Raw genomic sequence first — 24979 nt, 5'->3', positions numbered from 1 at the left:
TGCTGCACTTCAGTTAATCATCGATCATAACGCCTCTGCAAAGTTTCTGCACCAAATGAGGATTCCCCTTGAGCTCTCTCTGCACCCCACAGAATTGACTACTTCACTTCAGCACTAATGTCAGCAGCCGCTCACTGATGTAAAAGAAAATGCAGGGGCCACATAGGGGTACTAACCATGGCACCCTACATATACCTCACTGCTAAGTGCACAGAGGGAGAGATACTTGTCTTTTGAAATCACAAAGAGACTTAAGACTTAAGAGATATTAGCAAATGACATTCATTTTTAATTGGAAAAACAACAGCCTTTTATCTTAAAGGGGTACTCCGCTGCCCTGCTTCGGAAGCTCCGCTCCCCAGCGTCCGGAAGTTTATTGTTCAGAACGCTGCGTGCGGGCTTCCATGTTCAGGGCCGCCCCTCGTGATGTTATGCCGCCCCCTCGTGACATCACGCCCCCCCCTCAATGAAAGTCTATGGGAAGGGGCGCAACGGCCATTGTTGAGGGGGCGGGTGTGACGTCACGAAGGGGCGGGCATGACATCACAATGGGCAGCTCCGGTGGAAAACACCCGTGGAAAACATTTTTACTCCGGTGCTCCGGTACTCCGGTGGAAAACATTTTTTTTTTTTAATCAACTGGTGCCAGAAAGTTAAACAGATTTGTAAATTACTTCTTAAAAATCTTAATCCTTCCAGTACTTAGCAGCTTCTGTATGCTACAGCACCTAGCTGAGGATTGCAGCTCAGACATTACATTATTTCTGCTGAATGTCTCTCTTTGTCTCCCTTAAAATTAAACATGTTTAACCCCTTAAGGACGCAGGACGTACTCAAACGTCCCCTTTTCCGAGTCCTTAAGGACTCAGGACGTTTGAGTACGTCCTGTCAAATCCCGGCCCCCCGCCGCTAGCCGGAGGGGAGCCGGTGCCCGATGCCTGCTGAAATCGTTCAGCAGGCATCGGGGCATATCGCCCAGGGGGGTCATTATGCCCCCCTATGTCGGCGATGGCCGCAGATCGCTGGACAATTCAGTCCAGCGATCTGCGGCAGATTCCGGGTCAATCGGGTCTCCAGTGACCCGGTGACCCGGAATTACAGGCTGTTCGGGGCCGTCTCCGACGGCCCCGAACAGCCAGAGCCTGCAGGGGTGAGGTGGCACTGGTGCCACCTCACGATCGCCCTGATTCGTCGGCCGGATTACCGGCCGACCAATCAGGGCGCCTGCTGCGGGTGTCACTCTCGCAACCCGCTCCGCCCCTCTTCCGGAGGACGTGAGCGGGTGCGGGATGTGCACCCCGGGTGCTGGGGACCCCGATCCCCGGCGTCAATGTTGGGATCGGGGCCCCAGGAGCGACGGCCGCGGCGCAGACGACGAGGGACTGACCTATGCGGCGAGGATCGTTGGAGGTGAGTGACAGCCTCCTGCTGTTGCTTAGCAACAGCTCCCAGCATGCAAAAAGGGCATGCTGGGAGCTGTAGTTATGCAACAGCAGGAGGCAGACCACCACAACTCCCAGCATGCCCTTATGGGCATGCTGGGACTTGTAGTTTTGCAACAGCTGGAGGCACATTTGTTCTATGGAAAAGTGTACCTTCAGCTGTTGTGTAACTACAACTCCCAGCTTGCACCAACAGCTAAAGTGCATGCTGGGAGTTGTAGTAGTGCATCTGCTGGTTGCATAACTACAACTCCCAGCATGCCCGTTGGCTGTCGGTGACTGCTGGGAGTTGTAGTTTTGCAACAGCTGAAGGCACACTGAGTTATGTAGCAAACCAGTGTGTCTCCAGCTGTTGCATAACTACAGTCCCCAGCATCCCCAGCCAAAGTAGTATGCCTCCAGCTGTTGCATAACTACAAGACCAAGCATGCCCTTCCGCTGTCCGTACATGCTGGGGGTTGTAGCTTTTGCAACAGCTGAAGGCACACTGGTTGCAAAACACTGAGTTTGTTACCAAACTCTGTGTTTCACAACCAGTGTGCCTCCAGCTGTTGCAAAACTACAACTCCCAGCATGCACTGATAGACCGTACATGCTGGGAGTTGTAGTTTTGCAACAGCTGGATGTCCCCCCCCCAATGTGAACGTACAGGGTACACTCACATGGGCGGAGGATTACAGTAAGTATCCAGCTGCAAGTTTGAGGTGCGGCAAAATTTCTGCCGCAGCTCAAACTGCCAGCGAGAAACTACTGTGAACCCCCGCCTGTGCGACTGTACCCTAAAAACACTACACTAACACACAATAAAAAGTAAAAAACACTACGTATACACATACCCCTATACAACCCCCCTCCCCTCCCCAATAAAAATGAAAAACGTCTGGTACGCCACGGTTTCCAAAACGGAGCCTCCAGCGGTTGCAAAACAACTACTCCCAGTATTGCCAGATAGCCACTGACTGTCCAGGCATGCTGGGAGTTTTACAACAGCTGGAGGCACCCTGTTTGGGAATCACTGGCGTAGAATACCCCTATATCCTCCCCTATGCAAGTCCCTAATTTAGGCCTCAAATGCGCATGGCGCTCTCACTTTGGAGCCCTGTCGTATTTCAAGGCAACAGTTTAGGGTCACATATGGGGTATCGCCGTACTCGGGAGAAATTGTGTTACAAATTTTGGGGGGTATTTTCTGCTTTTACCCTTTTTAAAAATGTAAAATTTTTGGGAAAAGAGGCATTTTAGGTAAAAAAAAAAATATTTTTTTTACATATGCAAAAGTCGTGAAACACCTGTGGGGTATTAAGGTTCACTTGTTACGTTCCCCGAGGGGTCTAGTTTCCAAAATGGTATGCCATGTTTTTTTTTTTTTTGCTGTCCTGGCACCATAGGGGCTTCCTAAATGCGGCATGCCCCCAGAGCAAAATTTGCTTTCAAAAAGCCAAATGTGACTCCTTCTCCTCTGAGACCTGTAGTGCGCCAGCAGAGCACTTTTCACCCCCATATGGGGCATTTTCTGAATCGGGAGAAATTAGGCTTCAAATTTTGGGCAGTATTTTCTGCTTTAACCCTTTGTAAAATTGTAAATTTTTTGGGAAACCAAGCATTTTAGGTAATTTTTTTTTTTTTTTTACATATGCAAAAGTTGTGAAACCCCTGTGGGGTATTAAGGTTCACTTTACCCCTTGTTACGTTCCCCAAGGGGTCTCGTTTCCAAAATGGTATGCCATGTGGGGTTTTTTGCTGTCCTGGCACCATAGGGGCTTCCTAAATGCGGCATGCCCCCAGAGCAAAATTTCCTTCAAAAAAGCCAAATGTGACTCCTTCTCTTCTGAGACCTGTAGTGCGCCAGCAGAGCACTTTTCACCCCCATATGGGGTGTTTTCTGAATCGGGAGAAATTGGGCTTCAAATTTTGGGGGGTATTTTCTGCTTTAACCCTTTGTAAAAATGTAAATTTTTTGGGAAACCAAGCATTTTAGGGAATTTTTTTTTTTTTTTTTTTTACGTATGCAAAAGTTGTGAATCACCTGTGGGGTATTAAGGTTTACTTTACCCCTTGTTATGTTCCCCGAGGGGTCTAGTTTCCAAAATGGTATGCCATGTGTTTTTTGTTGCTGTTCTGGCCTCATAGGGGCTTCCTAAATGTGACATGCCCCCCAAAAACCATTTGTCGCTCCTTCCCTTCTGAGCCCTCTACTGCGCCCGCCGAACAATTAACATAGACATATGAGGTATGTGCTTACTCGAGAGAAATTGGATTTCAAATACAAGTAAAAATTTTCTCCTTTTTACCCCTTGCAAAAATTCAAAAATTGGGTCTACAAAAACATGCGAGTGTAAAAAATGAAGATTGTGAATTTTCTCCTTCACTTTGCTGCTATTCCTGTGAAACACCTAAAGGGTTAAAACGCTGACTGAATGTCATTTTGAATACTTTGGGGGGTGCAGTTTTTATAATGGGGTCATTTATGGGGTATTTCTAATATGAAGGCCCTTCAAATCCACTTCAAACCTGAACTGGTCCCTGAAAAAAAGCGAGTTTCAAAATTTTGTGAAAAATTGGAAAATTGCTGCGGAACTTTGAAGCCCTCTGGTGTCTTCCAAAAGTAAAAACTCATCAATTTTATGATGCAAATATAAAGTAGACATATTGTATATGTGAATAAAAAAAAAAATTATTTTGAATATCCATTTTCCTTACAAGCAGAGAGCTTCACAGTTAGAAAAATGCAAAATTTTCAAATTTTTCATCAAATTTTGGGATTTTTCACCAAGAAAGGATGCAAGTTACCACAAAATTTTACCACTAAGTTAAAGTAGAATATGTCACGAAAAAACATTCTCGGAATCAGATTGATAACTAAAAGCATTCCAGAGTTATTAATGTTTAAAGTGACAGTGGTCAGAATTGCAAAAAATGGCTGAGTCCTTAAGGTGAAAAAGGGCTCAGTCCTTAAGGGGTTAAATGATGCAAACGAAAATGGTTATTGAAGATCATTATTTCCTCCTTCACTCATGTCACTATTGAACTATACCAGAATTTTTTAAAGTAAAAAATGTATGAATAAATAAAATACAATATGAAGGAAGACTCCATGAGAGATGATACACTGTCTATTGCGGTTGTGCTTGCCTCATCACTTTAATGTTTCTTTAAATGTGTACTCTGGTGGAAAACAATTTTCTTTTTTCAAATCAACTGGTGCCAGAAAATGAAACAGATTTGTAAATTACTTCTATTTAAAATGTTTAATCCTTCCAATACTGATCAGCTGCTGTATACTACAGAGGATGTAATTTTCTCTTAGAATTTCCTTTCTGGCTGACCACAGTGCTCTCTGTTGACACCTCTGTCCATGTCAGAAACTGTCCAGAGCAGAATAGGTTTGTTATGGGGATTTGCTACTGCTCTGGACAGTTCCTGATGCAAACATAGTGTCAGCAGAGGGAACTGTGGTCAGACAGAAAAGAAATTCAAAAGGAAAAGAACTTCCTATGGAGCATACAGTAGCTGATAAGTACTTTAAGGATTAACATTTTTACATAGACGTAATTTACAAATCTGTTTAACTTTATGGCACCAGTTGATTTAAAAAATATATATGTTTTCCGCCACAGTACCCATTGAAATAAGTGAAGGAGGAAGTAATAAGCTTCAATGAACATTTCCATTCACATTATTTAAACATGTTTAATTTTAAGGGAGACAAAGTGACATTCATAAGAGATAATGCAACGTCTGAGCTGCAATCCTCAGCTAGGTTTGGATTATGGAAATAATGCATAAAGCATACAGCTGGCAAACAGGTATGGACTAAACAGTAGAATGTCATGATTTTGTCTTGATAGGAATTCAGATGTTGGATTATTACAAGATGTATGCATCAACAAAGTGACAGTTCAGCTCGCAGACTCAAAGGGGATTATCACCACATTTACAGGTTTATTCTATATTTTTTTTCCTCTCACATGTAATCGACATTTTACATCTTTGGACTGACAGAATAACAATAACATGCTGGTCGGTGACATTTAGAAAAGCTGTGTGGACTTTTTTTTTTCTTGCTCTATTCCAAAGAGACAAATGAAGAAAATAGTTTGCTATTGCGGACAGAGTGTAGAGAGTGTAGAAACCTAGTTGTGAGGATAAATATATTACAATTGTAATCATTTTTTTCCGTAAAGAATGGATGTTTTAGTCCACTTAAAAGAAAAGCAGAGATATTAGCAAATGACATTCATTTTTAATTGGAAAAACAACAGGCTTTTATCTTAAAGGGGTACTCCGCTGCCCTGCTTCGGAAGCTCCGCTCCCCAGCGTCCGGAAGTTTATTGTTCAGAACGCTGCGTGCGGGCTTCCGTGTTCAGGGCCGCCCCCTCGTGACGTCACGCCCGCCCCCTCAATGAAAGTCTATGGGAAGGGGCGCAACGGCTGTTGTTGAGGGGGCGGGTGTGACGTCACGAGGGGGCGGGCATGACATCACAATGGGCAGCCCTGAACGCGGAAGCTCACTCGCAGTGTTCTGAACAATAAACTTCCGGATGCTGTCAAAAGTTTGGATCAGTCAGGGTCTCAGTGTACAAATTTGTAGTCTTTAAACACATTTATTGCCAGTTCAGCTCTGACCTTATCTGCTAACACACTTTTAGGAAAAAGTGTTGTGAATAAATGCTACTGTCAGGGTACTGTGAGGATACTGGTGGTGGATCCTCTGTGTCAGTGGGCCGTACCAGGGGAACGGAGTCTAAGGGGTTACTGGTATTCACCAGAGCCCGCCGCAAAGCGGGATGGACTTGCTGCGGCAGGTAACCCCCAGGTCGTTCCACCCGATAGCGACTCAACCCCGACTGACAGCTGAGATAGGCGCGGTACAAGGAATTAGGCAAGAGCAAGGTCGGACATAGCAGAAGGTCAGGGCAGGCAGCAAGGATCGTAGTCAGGGGCAACGGCAGGAGGTCTGGAACACTGGCTTGGGACATACAAGGAACGCTTTCACTGGCACAATGGCAACAAGATCCGGCAATACAGGGAAGGGGAAGTGAGGTAATATAGACCAGTGCACAGGTGAAGTTACTAATTTGGGCCAGGTGCTAATCAGCGGCGCACTGGCCCTTTAAATCGCAGAGAGCCGGCGCGCGCGCGCCCTAGGGAGCGGGGCCGCGCGCGCCGGGACTGGACAAACGGGGAACAGGTCGGGTAAGCAGGCTGGGATGCGAACCGCAAGCGGGTGCGTCCCGCATCGCGGGTCGCATCCCTGCTAGAGACACTAGCGCAGCGCTCCCAGTCAGTGGGTCTGACCGGGGCGCTGCGAGCAGGTAAACGCTGCGAGCGCTCCGGGGAGGAGTGGGGACCCGGAGCGCTTGGCGTAACAGCTACATGTGAGTTTAATGGAGTTATCTCACTGGTTTTCCTGCTCTTTCGACATGTTTTTAGTGGCCAGAGGTGGTCAGAAATGAACAAAAAAAAAACGCAAAGAAGTTGTGCAATTCGTAACTCCCATTGACTTATGTAAATAGCATAGCATGTTGTGCTATGCCATTTGCGCAACTCCTAGTAAAGTCAATGGGAGTTACACAATGGGGTGTCTCCTCTGCCTCTGCTTTTTTCGGCTTTTCTGACCATTACAGCTGCTACTAACAAGCTGGAGGAACTGGAAAACCAGTAAGTACCAATGTGAGACAACCCCTCTAAGAAAGTAGCTTTGTTTGTAACCTCTCAACACTAGATATTTTAGTGCAATTACACCTTAAACAATGCCTACAAATAAAAATAAAATTAAAAAATGCATTGTGAAAAAATAAATAAAATGAACAAAGAAAAAGAGTAGAACATTTGTAGGTGAAATATTACTCTGAACACAACGGAACAATGATCCCCAACAACAAAGCAGTAAGTAGATGTGTGCTCTAAACAAAGGGGCTTGAATGAAGTGATGCACATGCAGTAAACTATAGAATAAAATGTAAGAGCTTTTTTTTTCCAGGAAAGAGCATTCTCCAGGCAGTAAGACAGTAGGACTCTGCACATCTATGACAGGATTACTGATGCATATGAACAAGGCACAGTTGCTGAGTTGGTTTATGACAGAATCAGATTGCAAAACTCAAAAGCTGGCTCTCACTTGTCCTCCTCAAGGGTGAACGCCAACTCTGAGACTATATTTTCCACCACTGTGTTAAATCGTCAGGCTTGTAGTATGCTTTGGGCTTGGGAACTCATTTTCCCAGCAGCCAGTTAGTCTCAGTAACAGCAGGACTTTCTATGACTGAATTAGTGAAGGAAATCAGTCAGAATAAATGCTGGCACCAGATATCTGTTGTGTGCTTCAGGCAGGAAATATAGCAGCTCTAGAGAGCAAGTTACAAAGCCATCCCTTTAAGGAAGCAGCCAAGTTTGTTCTGTTTAGGCTCTTAGAGTTTTCACTCTAGATATAGAATTGGGTGGATACCTGAACTTTGTACACATGCTAAGCAATAATTCATTGTATACTGTATAACTTTTTTTTATGAAGGTTATCGACAGTGAATAATAATTTTTTTAGTAAAATATATATTTTAACACACACTAATATTAGATACAGAATATGTAAACTCTCAAAACACAGAATTATTTTTAAATTACTGTGATTTACTGTGATCTAATGTGCCAATTGAGAGATTGTGACAGCAATGGTCGTCAGGAATTGCTAAATGTCCTCTCACATGTAGATACCAGGTTTCAGGAAGCACATATCTCATCCAAGAAAAGCTGGGTGAGATATGATAAATCTAGAGTTGTGCTTACATCCAAACAATGTGCAGGACATTTGGCATTTGCCAGAGAACATCAAGATTGGCAAATTTGCCTCTGGCGCCCTGTGCTATTCCCAGATGAAAGCAGATGAGCACAATTGACAGACTTGATTTGAGTCTGGAGACGCCGTGGAGAATGTTCTGCTGCCTGCAACATCCTCCAGCATGACCTGTTTGGCGGTGGGTCAGTAATGGTGTGGAATGGCATTTCTTTGGGGGGGGGGGGGGGGGGCGCACAGCCCTGCATGTACTTGCCAGGGATAGCCGGACTGCCATTAGGTACCGTGATGAGATCCTCAAACCCCTTGTGAGACCATATGCTGGTGCGGTTGGCCCTGGGTTACTGCTAATGCAAGACAGTGCTAGACCTCATGTGGCTGGAGTGTGTCAGCAGTTCCTGCAAAAGGAAGTCATTGATGCTATGGACTGGCCCGCCCATTCCCCAGTCCTGAATCCGATGGAGTACATCTGGGACATCATGTCTCGCTCCATCCACTAATGCCACGTTGCACCACAGACTGTCCAGGAGTTGGTGGAGGCTTTAGTCCAGGTCTGGGAGGACATCCCTCAGGAGACCATCCGCCACCTCATCAGGAGAATTCCCAGGCATTGTAGGGAGGTCATACGGGCACGGGGAGACCACACACACTACTGAGCCTCATTTTGACTTGTTTAAGGACATTACATCAAAGTTGGATCAGCCTGTAGTGTGGTTTTCCACTTTGATTTTGAGTGTGACTCCATATCCAGACCTCCATGGGTTGATAAATTTGATTTCCATTGATAATTTTTGTGTGATTTTGTTGTCAGCACATTCAACTATGTAAAGATGAAAGTATTTCATACAATTAGTTCCTTCATTCAGATCTAGTATGTGTTATCTTAGTGTTCCCTTTATTTTATTTTTTTGAGCAGTGTATAAAGAGATTAGTTTAAACTTGGCAGTATTTTCATCATTTGTGATGTGAACACACATAGCTTTGTCAGAAGAACAGCAGGCAGCATGAGATGTGCTGCTATGAGTTATGATTTCATATGCAGGTGTTCAGAAACACTACTAAACCATATTGCGTTGGGTGGAATGAAAACACAATTATAATAAGGGTATATTTCCACATACGTTAAATAAATAAAAAAATAAAAACTTCCATATAGGGCCTCATGTCCTCTCTTGGAGTTCCATATAAATTTAAGTGATAAAGTATGGGGAAATGCATTTAAATTTATTTATTAATGTTTTTTCCTTTAATTTCCTTGTTTTTTCACAGTTTTTTTCCATTTTCCAAAATGGATGGGGTTTCAATCTTTTCAAAATTCAAGTGAATTATGAAATTATTTACCCTGTTTTGCATGTCTTTAAAGGCTTTCAGTTTCTACTTTTGACTTTTTGAATTACATGTATAAAGACAATCATATATAATGGTGAAAAAATAAATAAAAATGAACTATGAAAAGGGGAAAAAAGGGGAAGCATAGTACATAAGGCCCCTAGAGTCCTTATTTCCCTACATATTATATTGGTATATTGGCTTTGGTGGTTAAGGTGCGAGATTGAAGTTCAAGGACACCTTGTTTTAATATTTTTGTCACCCAAAACAAAAATGTATGTCACTGCTGGGTATTAGTTCCAACATTGCAATGCACATTTTTTCCTTGGTGATCTCACTGATGCTGTCTGTGTACCTGCAAGATCACAGCTTCTGTTGGAACTGTTGGAACTGAAGATAACTCCAGTTATGTGGTCAAAAGCTAAAGAAGTATTTGACACAAAAAGGAAGTTCCCTACCTGCTAATATTGATTAAATAAAAAAAAAAAAATGTAAACACCACAAAAAAATTATAAAGTCATAACTATGCCAAAAAAAGAAAACACATTATTTAAAATGTATTGTGCACTGCTTGAAAAACAAAATAACATAAATAACTGCAAATCTCTCATGTTTGTGTTCAGATCAGGCCAGGATATTGGGTGAGCAAAACAATTCACCTGTTTTGCCATTTTATAGACGCTGGTCCATAGAATTCAGTAAAAGAAGTGAATCACCTATTTGACAAAAGTGCATCACAAGCCACAAGTTTATTTACCAGTGGATCCTAATGCACTATGAATCAGCCACACACAGCTCATGGGAAGATTTTCATCACATTCCACCAGGATTTTGAATTTTACTATATACAAAATATTATTTGTCAGCCATGTTATAGGATTTCCATGCAGCCCAGCTAAAGAAAAGGCTGATCGTAAAGAGTTCATCTGCTAGTACACAAGTACACAGCTGCTTATAAGTGGTTTATCTGAGTTTTTCACTGCATACACAACCTGCAGCAGCCACGCCACACTGAAAACTGTGATTGGTTTTACTTCTGTCTTTGCTCCTCTTGGTCTCTTTCGTCCTAATACACAGAAATCCTTCATAAATTGCTGGTCATAGAAAACTTTCAGCAGGAAGATAGAAAAACAGATCTGTCCTCTATTTAAATACTTTACACCTACAGTCCCTCATTACAGTAGACTCTTTCAGTTTAGAGGCAGGAAGTTTCCAACTCCAGTCTGCCTTTCATGAAAGGCTATCTGATTTTGTCATATATATATATATATATATATATATATATATATATATATATATATATATATATATATATAGTAGAGAAAGTTTCCGGCTCTATCCCTGGTCTGGATCCCAAGCAAGGAGAGGGTGTGGACCTCACCCAGAACAATGGAAATGAAGAAAGCAAACTCCAGCTCAGCACAGGTAAATTCAGCTTTATTCACATCAATGAGGCAACAGGTACAGAGAGGAAGTGACGCGTTTCGGCCAGGTGCTGGCCTTAGTCGTACAATGATTACAAATTCCAAGTACTCTTATATATGGAACCGGGGGCGAGGGGAGACACCCAGGGCTAATTAGCCAGGAGTGGCTCCTGTTCACACCCGGATCCACTAGCACAGAGAACAAAAAACACTTGTGCACTATTATATTAATCATATGATGTGATCGAAGAGTTAAAAAGAAGTAAAAACATAATCTTTATTAACTATATATAGAAAAAATGGATGTCTCCCCTCGCCCCCGGTTCCATATATAAGAGTACTTGGAATTTGTAATCATTGTACGACTAAGGCCAGCACCTGGTCGAAACGCGTCACTTCCTCTCTGTACCTGTTGCCTCGTTGATGTGAATAAAGCCGAATTTACCTGTGCTGAGCTGGAGTTTGCTTTCTTCATTTCCATATATATATATATATATATATATATATATATATATATGTGTGTGTGTGTGTGTGTGTGTGTGTGTGTGTGTGTGTGTGTGTGTAATATCCCAGTACAGGACATGGTCCTGTACTACCCTTATGCCCTGCCAGGTTGAGACCCTAAGTGACCTGGGGGCTCCCCTGCAGGGTCTCCCCCTGTTATTTCCAGAATGTTGTGTATACTGCTTGAATGTATAGACAGGATCCTAATGTATAGATAGAGAAGAGGACCTGTGAGAGGTTGTCTCAAGGACCTGTAAGTCTGCCACATGTTATGCAGTCACATAATTTGTTGTCACATGTTCTCCCAGAGAGCACCAGCTTAACCTATGACCCACAGCTTGACCAATGGGCCTTAGTCCAGCCCCCCGATATAAAAAGGGGCAGCATTACAATTTCTCTCAGATTCCATCTGCTACTGAGCACAGCAAACACCAGAGATCTCAGTGCTAGTGATCAGCATCTGGTAGGCCACAAAGCTCCAGTCATTCCAGTAAGTAAAAAGTCTATGTCTGCTTTCACTACAAATAGTCAAGTCTTGCATATAGTCAAGCCTCAAGATAATTGTCTCAAGTCTATTACAAGTATAATTGGTCCCAGCAAGCTGCGAGGTCCTTCTGGGTTCCTGGCCACCTCTCTGGGAATCTGGCCTAGCTGTGAAGATAATTCCATGTGTCTGAACTCAGTAAAGCCTCCGTTACACCATAACTGGTTGTGGACTCTCCTTTCCTTAACTAGCCATTGGAATAGCTAGTGTGGTTCCGTACCAAAAAACACTTTTGCATCACGAACACTAGGGGTTAATAACATCTTGCCACAGGGGTTAATACCATCTGATCCCACCACCTACATTGGTACACACATGGTCCAGCCATACACCGGTGGTCCACCACATGTGCGTGTTTGCAAACGTATTTAGTCCTATGTTAATCAATAAAGTTTCCCATGAGGTGATAGGTCCTTAGGGCTTTGTTCACATCAAGTTTGTTATGTAACTTTCAAAAAGAAAATATGAGTGAAAACCATACGGATTTCCTGTTTTTTTAAGGTGATTCCAAGTGCAAACTGAAATCATTGATTCCTCATCAGGTATCCAGGACATGAGTTAGCCAAATTCAATTGTGGTAACCTGTATCCAAAACATATGCTGCAAATTTACAAATTAATTCTGAGGGTATGCCACATATTTATCCTATGGATTTAACAAAAAAAATCTCATGATTAAACATTTTTACCATTTTATTTTTTAATAAATTTCAAACATCATGCAATACATATCTATGACATTGTTAGATACATAATACTCACATTTAAGGATTCAGAAATGTTTCAAAATATTTTTTTTTAAAGAACACCTATCAATAGTGCAATTAGTGAAGATAAAAAACCAAATAAATAGAATTGTCACTTTAATGTGGCTTATTCAGGAGGCTCTATTTTAACTTCAATGATTGACTTGTACAAATAACTACATTAACTGAGCCATTCCATTAAATGATTATGTTTTTTTCTAATAGGCATGTTTATGCCTGGACTGCTATTGTCCCAGATTATATGTTGTATACAAATCTGAGCATTCGCAAAAATAATTGTCCTAATAGATAGCGATCAACAACAGCTATTTGGAGGCTGGCATTATTTAGCAAGTAAGACACAGGACTGCAGATGTTCTGTAGAGCATCTGTATTATATTGTACACCATTTCAGTATTTAAAAAATGCTAATAGAACTTCAAGGAGTAGTAACTTTATCAAGGTCTACCGCTAATGGCTAAAGGGGGACTCAGGTACATAAGTTCTTATCCCCTATCCTGCCTTGCACCCTGGCTCTCCTCATGCACAGAACGACCCGCTCCATGCATAGGGAAAGCTAAAGATACATGAGCGTTGTATCTCTAGCTTTCCCATAGAGATACATGGAGGGTGTGTGTCGGCCACCTCTTCGTGCAGTGGTTGACAGCAATCCGTGCACTGACTCGAGGTCTCCGTGCATGAGGAGAGCCAGGCAGGAGATTGTGGGGGGTCAGACCACTGGGACACACACACGAGTTCCCCTTGAACTGTTTTGTAGTGATTAGTTCGTAATAATTTGTTTGCAACTCAAGTAGCTTTCACCCAATACAAAACTATGACAAGCAGAACTCCTCCAATGAAATGAATTAAAGGGGTGTTCCGGGCAAAAACATTTTATCCCCTAGGGGATAAAATATCTGACCCCCAACAAGCACCCCCAACCCCCCCCCCCCCAAGCTATCTCCCTGCAGCACCCCGCATTCAATGCGGGAGCTGCGTCTTCAGTTTTGGAAACCTCCGGGTTCCCAGTGGTGGGCAGGAACAAACCCCATAGCAAACCTCTCCTGCTCTGGACAGTTCCTGTCATGGACAGAGGTGTCAGCAGAGAGCACTGTGGTCAGACAGAAAGAAAATTCAGAAAGAAAATTACTTCCTTTGTAGTATACAGGAGCTGATAAGCACAGGTTAAGATTTTTTTTATAGAATTAATTTACAAATCTATTTAACTTTTTGGCACCAGTTGATTTAAATAAAAAAAAATTCCCTGTAGTACCCCTTTCATTTCTACTTGAAGGAAATAAGAAAAGAAAAGAACTTCCTTTGGAGCATACAGCAGCTGACACGTTCTGGAAGGATTAAGATTTTTAAATGACAGTAATTTAGAAATCTGTTAAACTTTCTGGCACCAGTTGATTTATTTATTTTTTAACCTCCAGAGTACCCCTTTAACAGAAATCCTTCAGCATGACAGTGGGTGCGGCCTCCACTTAGCTAGTAGTTGTGTTGTCACCCAAATGACACTGCTTAGACTATAGAAGTCTTTCCATTCGACAAGTTGTCTGTAACTAATGTTTAAACCTTTTCTAAACAATTTTTTTCCGAAATCTAATTGTATTGGAATAGATAGAGAAAAAAAACTTATTGATTAAAAAGGGATACATTTTGGTATAGATAAAAAAAAAAAAAAAAAACAGTCATTTATGTTTACTTTATTTGCAGGCGCTCCCTGTATAATATGAGGTATGAGACTTAAAATGTTTTATCATAGCACAAATACAGAATGTGCTTTTAAAATACCTGCTATTGTCAGCTCAAATCATTTTAGGGAGAGAGAATAGCGGCATTTGCTTCAATAAGTCATTTTTTAGATCTGCTCTATTTAGAATTCCTGTCTAGCCTCCAGGGAAATAAATGTTATCTTCTATGCCTATGCAAAAAGACCCTAATATATTGAGCATATGAGTTCATAACTTTCATGGCATACACATCCATAATGATTCCTAAGATGCATATTGTCTTAGCCCGCATTTGTCTATTGTGACTTCTCTGATCCCCCATTTCTGATTTACTCACACAGTTTATATCACTAGTGACAATATGTAATAGAAAAAACGAAAAGCATTTTCCTGTATTGTAGCAATTTTAAGACAATGGAGGCTAACATACATATCTATATTTTAAACTATTTACTGGTGAAGCTTAAAGGGAATGTTCCACAATCAGAGATTTTTTTTTCTATAAATGAAATCACGCAATAAATTATAAGCGTTCATTGGTGTAGTAACATTTTTGCAAAACAATTTTATTAATAATAGATGATGCTTCCACAAGGGGATGCCATTACCTATAGCATCTGTGCAGTGTGCCACAACACCTACACAGAAGGCATCTCCCATCTCAAAAATGTATGATTTTACTGCATATATTGTGTTATATGGATTTGCAATGTTATGCGCAGAATACAGCCTTAAAGGGGTACTCCAGTGGAAAAAAATTTTTTTTTAAACAACTGGTGCCAGAAAGTTAAACAGATTTGTAAATTACTTCTATTTCAAAATCTTAACCCTTCCTGTACTTATCAGCTGCTGTATAATAAAGAGGAAGTTATTTTCTTTTTGAATCTCTTTCCAGTCTGACTACAGTGCTCTCTTCTGACACCTCTGTCCATGTCAGGAACTTTCCAGAGCAGGAGAAAAACCCTCTAGAAAACCTATCCTGCTTTGGACAGTTCCTGACATGGACAAAGGTGTCAGAAGAGAGCAGTTTGGTCAGACTGAAGATACATTCAAAAAGAAAATAACTTCCTGTAGAGCATATAGCAGCTGATAAATACTGGAACAGTTAATATTTGTTAATAGGAGTAAATTACAAATCTGTTTAACTTTCTGGCACCAGTTGATAAAAAAAAAAAAAAATTACAGCGTTTCCAGAGTACCCCTTTAACTACCAAACCTAAACATGTTAAAAAATAGTAGTAGTTAATAGTAAATGATATGTACCTGCCATGCACCAAAAATTCTGCTACTCATTACACAGCCTGCCAGTCTCTTCAAGGGCTGCAATGGTGCTGCACCCTCCATATTGGCCATATTCTCCATATTCTTAACTCTTATTACAGTGGTGAGTACTGGCCAAGATGATGTAATGCTTTGTAGTAGTCTCAGTACTGATCAAATAAGAATAAATGTAAAGAAAGGGAACACCTGGTGACCCCCTTTATTTTGTGCCGAAATAGTAATGATCCAGTTAAGTGAATTTACATGTTGGACTTTCTCATTTGTCTCCTTAACAAGTTTATATGCGTGATTACAATATTAGAATAAAATGATAGATTTATTGGGGGAAACTGAAGGTAGTTTTATGTACCCTGTTGGGCACATGGGCATATGGGTTCCATATGGCATCGTGCAACATATTTTCACAAATATTTTACAGCTAGGACTGTAGATCCTGCCCACTTGCAAAAATTGGCTCACCATGATTGCTCAATTGGCAATTAATATAATAACTGGGCAGGTCTAAAAAGTGTTATGACCTGGTAGAGATATTCCTGGAAATCTTTGCTGTGTATGGGTGAGCATAATCGTGCTGGAAGTTGGAAGCTTTGCCATGAGAGGCAACAAATGTGGCCACAGGATGTCCTGCACATATTTCCAAGCTTTTAGTGTTCCTTGTATTACTACTGGGGGGTGACCGATTGCCATATGTGATGGCTCCCCAAAGCATCACACCAGTACTTCTAGCAGTCTGTTGCTCCACAGTAGATATTAAAACACTCACCACAAGGCCTCCATACTTGAATCCAAGCGCTGTCAGATCCCAACAGAATCTGGATTTGTCAAATAAGAATATATGGTTCATATAACAACTGCTCCCAACACATTCTAACAGCTTGGTCAGAATGGCCTAGATAGCGAGCAAGCCATTGAAATGACAATAGTGCTTCTCTTTGCTCAGTGATGTGCCCCCGCTATAAGTCTTTCAACTGGGCAAAATATCTTTAAGGTACACAACCCAAAAGTGTCAGTGGGAAAAGCACTTATGTGGCAAGACCCAGTGTCTTACCAGACCACACTGAGACACTGATTTATTTATTTGTATCAATTAGTGTATGTGTGTAGAACTAACACCAGCTTAAAACATTGCATTCAATGTGTATGTCAATGTGTATGTCAGTCATAGCAATCCATTCCTCCTCCTCCTTCCGCGCAAAGAAAGAACATGTTCATTCTTTGCGCGGAATTTGGCGAGTACTGTATAGCCATCAATGATGACGGCACAGTGCCCCGCGGTCCTACCGCTTAAGAATTTTCAGCGGCGGCCACCTGACGGAATCTCCGCTCGCTGAATTCCGTGAGTGGAGATTCCGCAGTGTGAACATACCTTTAGGAAGAACTTTATTAAGACAGCATCTCTTTGGTATAATTTAGTGTTGCTCGCGAATATTCGCAATTCGAATTTTATTCGCGAATATCGCAAATTCACGAATTCGCGAATATTCGCGAATATAGCGCTATATATTCGTAATTACGAATATTCGTTTTTTTTTTTTTTTTTTTTCACAGTACACATCACAGTGATCATCCCTCTCTGCTTCCAGCTTATGTGGTGTAAGAAGGCTCTAATACTACTGTGTGAGACTGGTGTGTGCATTTTCGCATATGCAAAAATTTGCATATGCTAATTTTCGCATATGCGAATTTTTGCTTATGTTAATGTGTTGTATATGCAAATTTCCGTATATGTAAATTTTCGCGCACGCGAATATTCGCATATGCGAAAAAAAACGAGAATATTACGAATATGCAAATATTCGCGAATATGGCAAATATTCGTCCATATATTCGCGAATATTCGCGAATTCGAATATGGCCTATGCCGCTCAACACTAGTATAATTTACAGATAAAAAATGCCAGGTAGTACAGTGCCAACAAGTGCTTGGAGTACTGTAGGCTCTGCCTGGTTGCATGACTGCACAGTTTCATAAAATGTATTGATAGAGGACTATACACACATGGGATGTCCAAATATTGACTTCATTTGCCGTCTATAACACCAGATCATTGTATGTCTTAGAAACCTATATGTTGGCAATTTGATAATGTAGTCATTTGCATTTGCATGCAAAAACAACACCCTGCTCTATGAAGCTTACAAAAAAAAAATTATCATAATCGACTGTGACTTGGTCAATTTGCCATGTGTTTCCAACACAATAATAGTTATTGTTATTGTTATTACTGCTTTCACAAATAACATTATTATATTATCTCAAACAAGGTTGCAGCTGTGTTATTTTATTATAATTCAACATTGGAAAAAGAGACAATGTAAGGAAAGCATACTTTGCGTGCACATGAAACTTCATCTAATGGCATAAAACAGATTCACCTTGTTGTATAATGTAATGAAATTTACTCTGCTAGATATCACCTTTATAGTGTATGTACATTCAGTGGAGATACAACTGTTTGAGAAGCGCAATCAAAAAATAGCTGAAATTCAGATCTCAAGGTGCAGACAAAATTAAGAAATTGAAACTATAACAGAATAGGATGTAGCTGGTTTCTCTACAATCACGTGTTTTTTATTAATGATAAAAATCATATAAAAAGCATATTTCATAAGCAGGGCCCTTGCTACAGATTCAAATTATATATATATATATGTAAGCAATGGAACAATAAAATTGGTCCCAACATATAAGGTAATAGAAATAATTGAACAGTATGAAATGCCACCTTGCTGGACAAAGAGTCAGTTAGTCTCAATTAAAATTTCATAAGAATGAATGCAGGCAGTGTGACTAATAGCATAATGAATATCTCAATAGTAACAGTCTTGGATTGTATCTATGTCATAGATCTAAAGAATAAGTCTTAATAACAGAAATACCACTGAGATATAAAACTGGTGTCCGTGATGCGGGTTCCCACAGGTTGGCACGGGTATCTCCCGGCCTAAAGAACGTAATACCTGTGGTTCCAGAAGGTCAGCGGGGATCATTGGTGAGAATAAGCAATATTGGGGATCGTTGCTAGCAATTGATAACGATCCCCAATATCACTGATTCTCAACAACGATCCCAGCTGACCTTCTGGAACCACAGGTATTAATGCGCTCGTAGCAATTATTCTGCTTCCGTTGGCAGGTTCACTGCAGTACATGGCTGCCGGCTTGCCCTGAGTCCAGAGGTTTATAGCAGCCGGGGCCATGGGTTGTGTATTGTAGGGGTATAGGTGTTGCTAAATGGTCCTGCCAATTAATTTTTCCATTGCGCCTGGCACGCTGCAAGGCGCATTCCAGCCGGGGTCAGGTATTTTTCTGTGGGGATTGCTGCTCAGGCTGCAGGTTTGATGTCACTTTAGGAAAAATAATATACATATACATATATATATATTCTTCTGTTGCTATATATATATATATATATATATATATATATATATTTCCAAGGTAAATGTCAAAATTTCTTTCACATAGTTACTGCTTCTAGGTAGACTACTTGTCTATAGTGGTGATATAGTATCCCTTTTTTCAGTACCAGTACTTACTTGATAGTGTATTTCACTTTCTGTCACATTGTAATCAGCTACATCATGGTCAGGGCATCTACTGTAAGAATTTGCAGCAGTTTTTATTGGAATATTGTGTTGCAGTTTGCTGGAATAGACAAAAAAAAAAAAAGAACGCTGTCATAACATGCACCATTCTCATATACAGTTGTAGCATATCGTTTGTGCTATACATACACTCATAGCATATGCTCATAACAGTTATACTGCTCATAGCATTTATACCGCACATATGCTGAATGCATTTATACAGCACATACACTCATAGCATTTATACCGCACATATACTCATAGTATTTATACTGCTCATAGTATTGATACTGTACAAACATTCATAGCATTTATACCGCAAATATGCTCATAGCATTTATACCTCACATACGCATATAGCATTTATACTGCACATACTCTAATAGCATTTATACTGCACACATACTCATCATTTATACTGCTCATAACATGTATACTGCATATACGCTCATAGTATTTATTCTGTACATATACTCATAGCATTTATACTGCACATACGCTCATAGTTTTATACCGCACATATGCTCTTATTATTTATACCGCACATGCGCTCATAACATTTATAATGCACATATACTCATAGCATTTATACTGCTCATAGCATGTATACTGCTTATACATTCATAGCATTTATTCTGCACATATTCTCATAGAAATAATACCGCACATATGCTCATAGCATTTATACCGCACATACGTTTATAGCATTTATACTGCTCACACGCTCAGAGCATTTATACAGCACATACGCTCATAGCATTTATACTGCACATATACTTGTTGCAATTATACAGCACATATGGTCACAGCATTTATCCCGCACTTATACTCAGCATTTATACCGCATATATGCTCATAGCATTCATACTGCACATATGTTCATAGCAATATACTGCACATACTCCCGTAGATTTTATTCTGTTTATAAGATTGTAGTATTTATTCTGGATACACATTTATAGCATTTATTCTGCTTATATGTTGTAGCATTTATTCTGTACATATGCACATAGCAGTTGTTCAGCACTAACATACATAGTGTTTATACTGCACTTTGTTAATAGTATTTATTATGCATGTTCATTCCTTAGCTTTTATACCACGCATATGCTCCCATAGCATTTATACTGTACGTACATTCATGGCATGCATACGATATATTTGCGCATAAGGTTCCATAAGAAAAATATGCTAATAGCGTTTTGTATTGTACATACGCTCAGAGCATTTGTACTGTACCTAAGTTCATAGTATTTTACTACTAATTTATAATGAAAAAAAAAGCTCTCCAGCTTGACGCAGTGTGCTGGTATGTTTGCACCGACAGTGGTTTGCTTACTGTTGAGAGGCTTTATGATAAGTGCTCCTGGTCGGACGTATACTACAGTGGGTTTAGCGGCTGTTGCATATGCACATACTTAGAATTTTCTGCTTCATTCGGGACATACAGGTCACGTGTCTTAATTGTGCATCCGGTTAGCGTGTCATTCTGTGCACACGGTGTTTTTTGGGCATGTGGTTAGCATGTTTTATTCAGTGCATTTGGTTTTAGAATGTTTCATCCTATATATACAGTTAGCATGTTTCAATCTGTGTACATGGTTGGTATTTTTATTGTGTATGTATGGTTAGCAAGTTCTATCGTGTACGTATGGTTAGCATGTTTTGAGTGCATTCGGTTATTCAGTACATTTGGTTGTGTACTTATTTCATGGTTAGCGTTTGGATGTCCGTGGCATCTCATGCTGTACATACATTTGTAATACATGATTACAGATTTCATATTGTGCAAAAGTTTATAGCAGCTATATGAGCATATTTATGATGCCTACCAAGTCGGCAGGGGAATGCATCACATAGGTTATTGTTACTGACTCGTTTTCAGTGCAAGTACATTCCCAGTAGGGTGTTGTGTGTTTGTTGCACACTGTTATCATGTTTTATTCTGTACACACGCTTAGTGTGTCACATGCAGTGCATATGGTTGGCTATATTCTGTGTTTACGGTCAGCATGTTTATACTGTGCATACGGTTAGGGTGTTTACACTGTGCTTAAGGTTAGCATTTTTATTCGGTGCATACGATTAGCATGTTGTATCCTGTGCTTTCCGTTATCATGTTTACTCAGTACATACGGTTAGGATATTTATCCTGTCCTTACGGTCAGCGTAGTTACGTGTTCCTTTTTTTTTGTGTGCATAGGGTTAAAATGTTTTTATGTGCATATGGTTAGCGTGTTTTTATTCTGTGAACATGGTTAGTATTTTATTCTGGGTATAGGTTAGTGTATATTATTCTGTGTATACAGTTGGCCTGTTTTATTCTATGCATATGGTTAGCGTGCTTCTGTGTGTATGGTTAGCGTGTTCTTTCTCTGCATACAGTTAGCATGTTTTCTATGACTATGGATAGCGTGTTTTTTGCTAGGTACATGCAGTTAGTGTTCATTCTGTACATATGATTTGGCATGTTTATTCTGGTTATGTGGTTAGTATGTTACTATGTGCATACGGTTATCACAATGGTTTCGCAAAGACCTGTCACGTCTACAGGTAAGATGGTTTCACAAAGACCTGGCACATCTACAGGCATGATGGTTTCACAAAGACTTGTCATCTCTACAGGCATGATGGTTTCACAAAGACCTGTCACGTCTACAGGCATGATGGTTTCATAAAGATCTGTCACATCTACAGGCATGATGGTTTCATAAATACCTGTCACGTCTACAGGCATGATGATTTCACAAAGACCTGTCACGTCTACAGGCACGATGGTATCACAAAGAACTGTCATGTCTATACGCATGATGGTTTCACAAAGACCTGTCAAGTCTAAGGTACGATGGTTAAAATTCACAAAGACCTGTCACATCTTCAGGCACGATGGTTTTAACCCCTTAAGGACCGGAGGTTTTTCCGTTTTTGCATTTTCATTTTTTGCTCCTTGCCTTTAAAAAATCATAACTCTTTCAAATTTACACCTAAAAATCCATATGATGGCTTATTTTTTGCGCCACCAATTCTACTTTGTAATGACATCAGTCATTTTGCCCAAAAATCTATGGTGAAGCGTGAAAAAAAATCATTGTGCGACAAAATTGAAAAAAAAAACGCTGTTTTGTAACTTTCGGGAAAAATGACACCTGATATGTATTCTGTAGGTCCATACGATTAAAATGATACCCTACTTATATAGGTTTGATTTTGTCGGACTTCTGGAAAAAATCATAACTACATGCAGGAAAATTAATACGTTTAAAATTGTCATCTTCTGACCCCTATAACTTTTTTATTTTTCCGTGTATGGGGCGGTATGAGGGCTCATTTTTTGCGCCGTGATCTGAAGTTTTTAACGGTACCATTTTTGCATTGATAGGACTTATTGATCACTTTTTATTCATTTTTAAATGATATAAAAAGTGACCAAAAATGCACTATTTTGGACTTTGGAATTTTTTTGCGCGCACGCCATTGACCGAGCGGTTTAATTAATGATATATTTTTATAATTCGGACATTTCCGCACGCTGTGATATCACATATGTTTATTTTTATTTTTATTTACACTGTGTTTTTTTTTTATTGGAAAAGGGGGGTGATTCAAACTTTTAATAGGGGAGGAGTTAAATGATCTTTATTCACTTTTTTTTTCACTTTTTTTTTGCAGTGTTATAGGTCCCATAGGGACCTATAACACTGCACACACTGATCTTCTATGTTGATCACTGGTTTCTCATAAGAAACCAGTGATCAACGATTCTGCCGCATGACTGCTCATGCCTGGATCTCAGGCACTGAGCAGTCATTCGGCGATCGGACAGCGAGGAGGCAGGAAGGGGCCCTCCCGCTGTCCTGTCAGCTGTTCGGGATGCCGCGATTAGCCGCGGCTATCCCGAACAGCCCGACTGAGCTAGTCGGGAACTTTCACTTTTAGCCGCGCGGCTCAGCTCTGAGCGCGCGGCTAAAGGGTTAATAGCCCGCGGCGCCGCAATCGGCGCTGCGCACTATTAGAGGCGGGTCCCGGCTTCACTATGACGCCGGGCCCGCCATGATATGACGCGGGGTTACTGTGTAACCCCGCGTTATATCAGAAGAGCAGGACCAAGGACGTACCGGTACGTCCTTGGTCCTTAAGGGGTTAAAGAGTCCTGTCACGCCTACAGGCATGCTGGTTTCACAAGACCTATCTCGTCTACAGGCACGATGGCTTCACGTTGACCCGTCATGTGTAACGGGTCATCACTCCAGTAGACTAGTTGGGTCAGAATGTTGGCAGCTTGGGTATGTCTGATGGTACAGTCTAAACTTCAGGTAAGGTGCATGAGCCTTGTTTTGGTCGACTGACTATATGACTCCACGTGGTCTATCATGTAGAGAGGTTTTTGCTTGTCATTTCCCTGACAGTTTATTTTTGCCTTTTAACACCAGGGAATTGGTGCTTGTTTGGCATAACATAGAGCTATCCCATCAGTGTCCCTTTGTAGGGAGGTTAAAAGTATGCATGTTATTAAGTATATTTCAGTTCATATGTCCATCGGTTCCTGTTATCACTGTCAGTAGAGATGAGCAAAGTTACAGTAATTCAATTTGTCATGAACTTCTCGGCTCGGCTGACTTAAGCCTGCATAAATTAGTTCAGCTTTCAGGTGACTCGGTGGGCTGGAAAAGGTGGATACAGTCCTATGAGAGATTATCTACCTTTTCCAGCCCACCGGAGCACCTGAAAGCTAAAGTCAGCAAACGCCAAGCCAAGAAGTTCATGACAAATCAAATCACTGTAACTTCGCTTATCTCTAACTGTCAGGTAGTTCTTTCACAGACGGACATTACTGCCACAGCTTATCAGGTATGGGTACCTCCTTTAGTCCTCACTAGTTGGTAGTTGCTACTTTTTCTGGCACGTAAGATAGAGTCTACTTTAGGGTATGTGAAGCTTGATGCTAGGGGTATGTTGTGTTATTTTATGAATTATTATTCATCCTATTATGGTTGTTTTTTGCCCTCCATAGGCATGCCCTCATACACGGTTTATGGCACATCTCTGACCATTATGCTAAGTTACGTTTTTACAGGTATATATGCAACATTTTCAGGCACTAGTACATGTCTGGAGCCCTGACCATAAGTATAAAGCCCATAGGGCTGTATTTGTGTGAGGAGTGTAAGTATTCTACGTCCCCATGCACCTCTAGCGTGGGCTTATAGGGATTAAGGGTGGGGTGTGTGTATGTAACTCCCCTTCTCTGTTCAGGCGGGGTATACATGATTTTGTGGAACCCTCCCAACCCTCCCTTAATTTATTCTTTTATCATAGGGTATGCCCTCTATAGGCGTTCCCTCATACACGGTTTATGGAACATCTCTGACCGCTATGCTTAGTTAGGTTTGTACAGGTATGTATGCAATGTTTTCAGGCACTAGTACATGTCTGGAGCCCTGAGCACAAGTATAAAGCCCATAGGACTGTATTTGTGTGAGGAGTGTAAGTATTCTACGTCCCCCTGCACCTCTAGCGTGGGCTTATAGGGATTAAGGGTGGGGTGTGTGTATGTAACTCCCCTTCTCTGTTCAGGCGGGGTATACATGATTTTGTGG

The 24979-nt window shown here is 40.9% G+C and overlaps 1 protein-coding gene across 12 annotated transcripts in view; it reads left to right on the top strand.

Moving 5' to 3' along the window:
- LINGO2 (leucine rich repeat and Ig domain containing 2) overlaps positions 1-24979 on the top strand; it is a 1627476-nt gene that overhangs the window by 773926 nt on the left and 828571 nt on the right. The window contains exon 5 of one of the 12 annotated variants that reach the window (XM_056521040.1): positions 5291-5382. The exons of the other annotated variants lie outside the window; for them this stretch is intronic. The gene's annotated coding sequence lies outside the window, so the exon portion shown is untranslated. The remainder of the gene's footprint in view (positions 1-5290; positions 5383-24979) is intronic. 12 annotated transcript variants of the gene reach the window in all.

This window comes from Hyla sarda, chromosome 1, assembly GCF_029499605.1.
Source record: "Hyla sarda isolate aHylSar1 chromosome 1, aHylSar1.hap1, whole genome shotgun sequence".
Taxonomy (NCBI): Eukaryota; Metazoa; Chordata; class Amphibia; order Anura; family Hylidae; genus Hyla; species Hyla sarda.
Note: the sequence above shows the minus strand (reverse complement) of the source record. Positions and strands in the feature narration are given on the sequence as shown.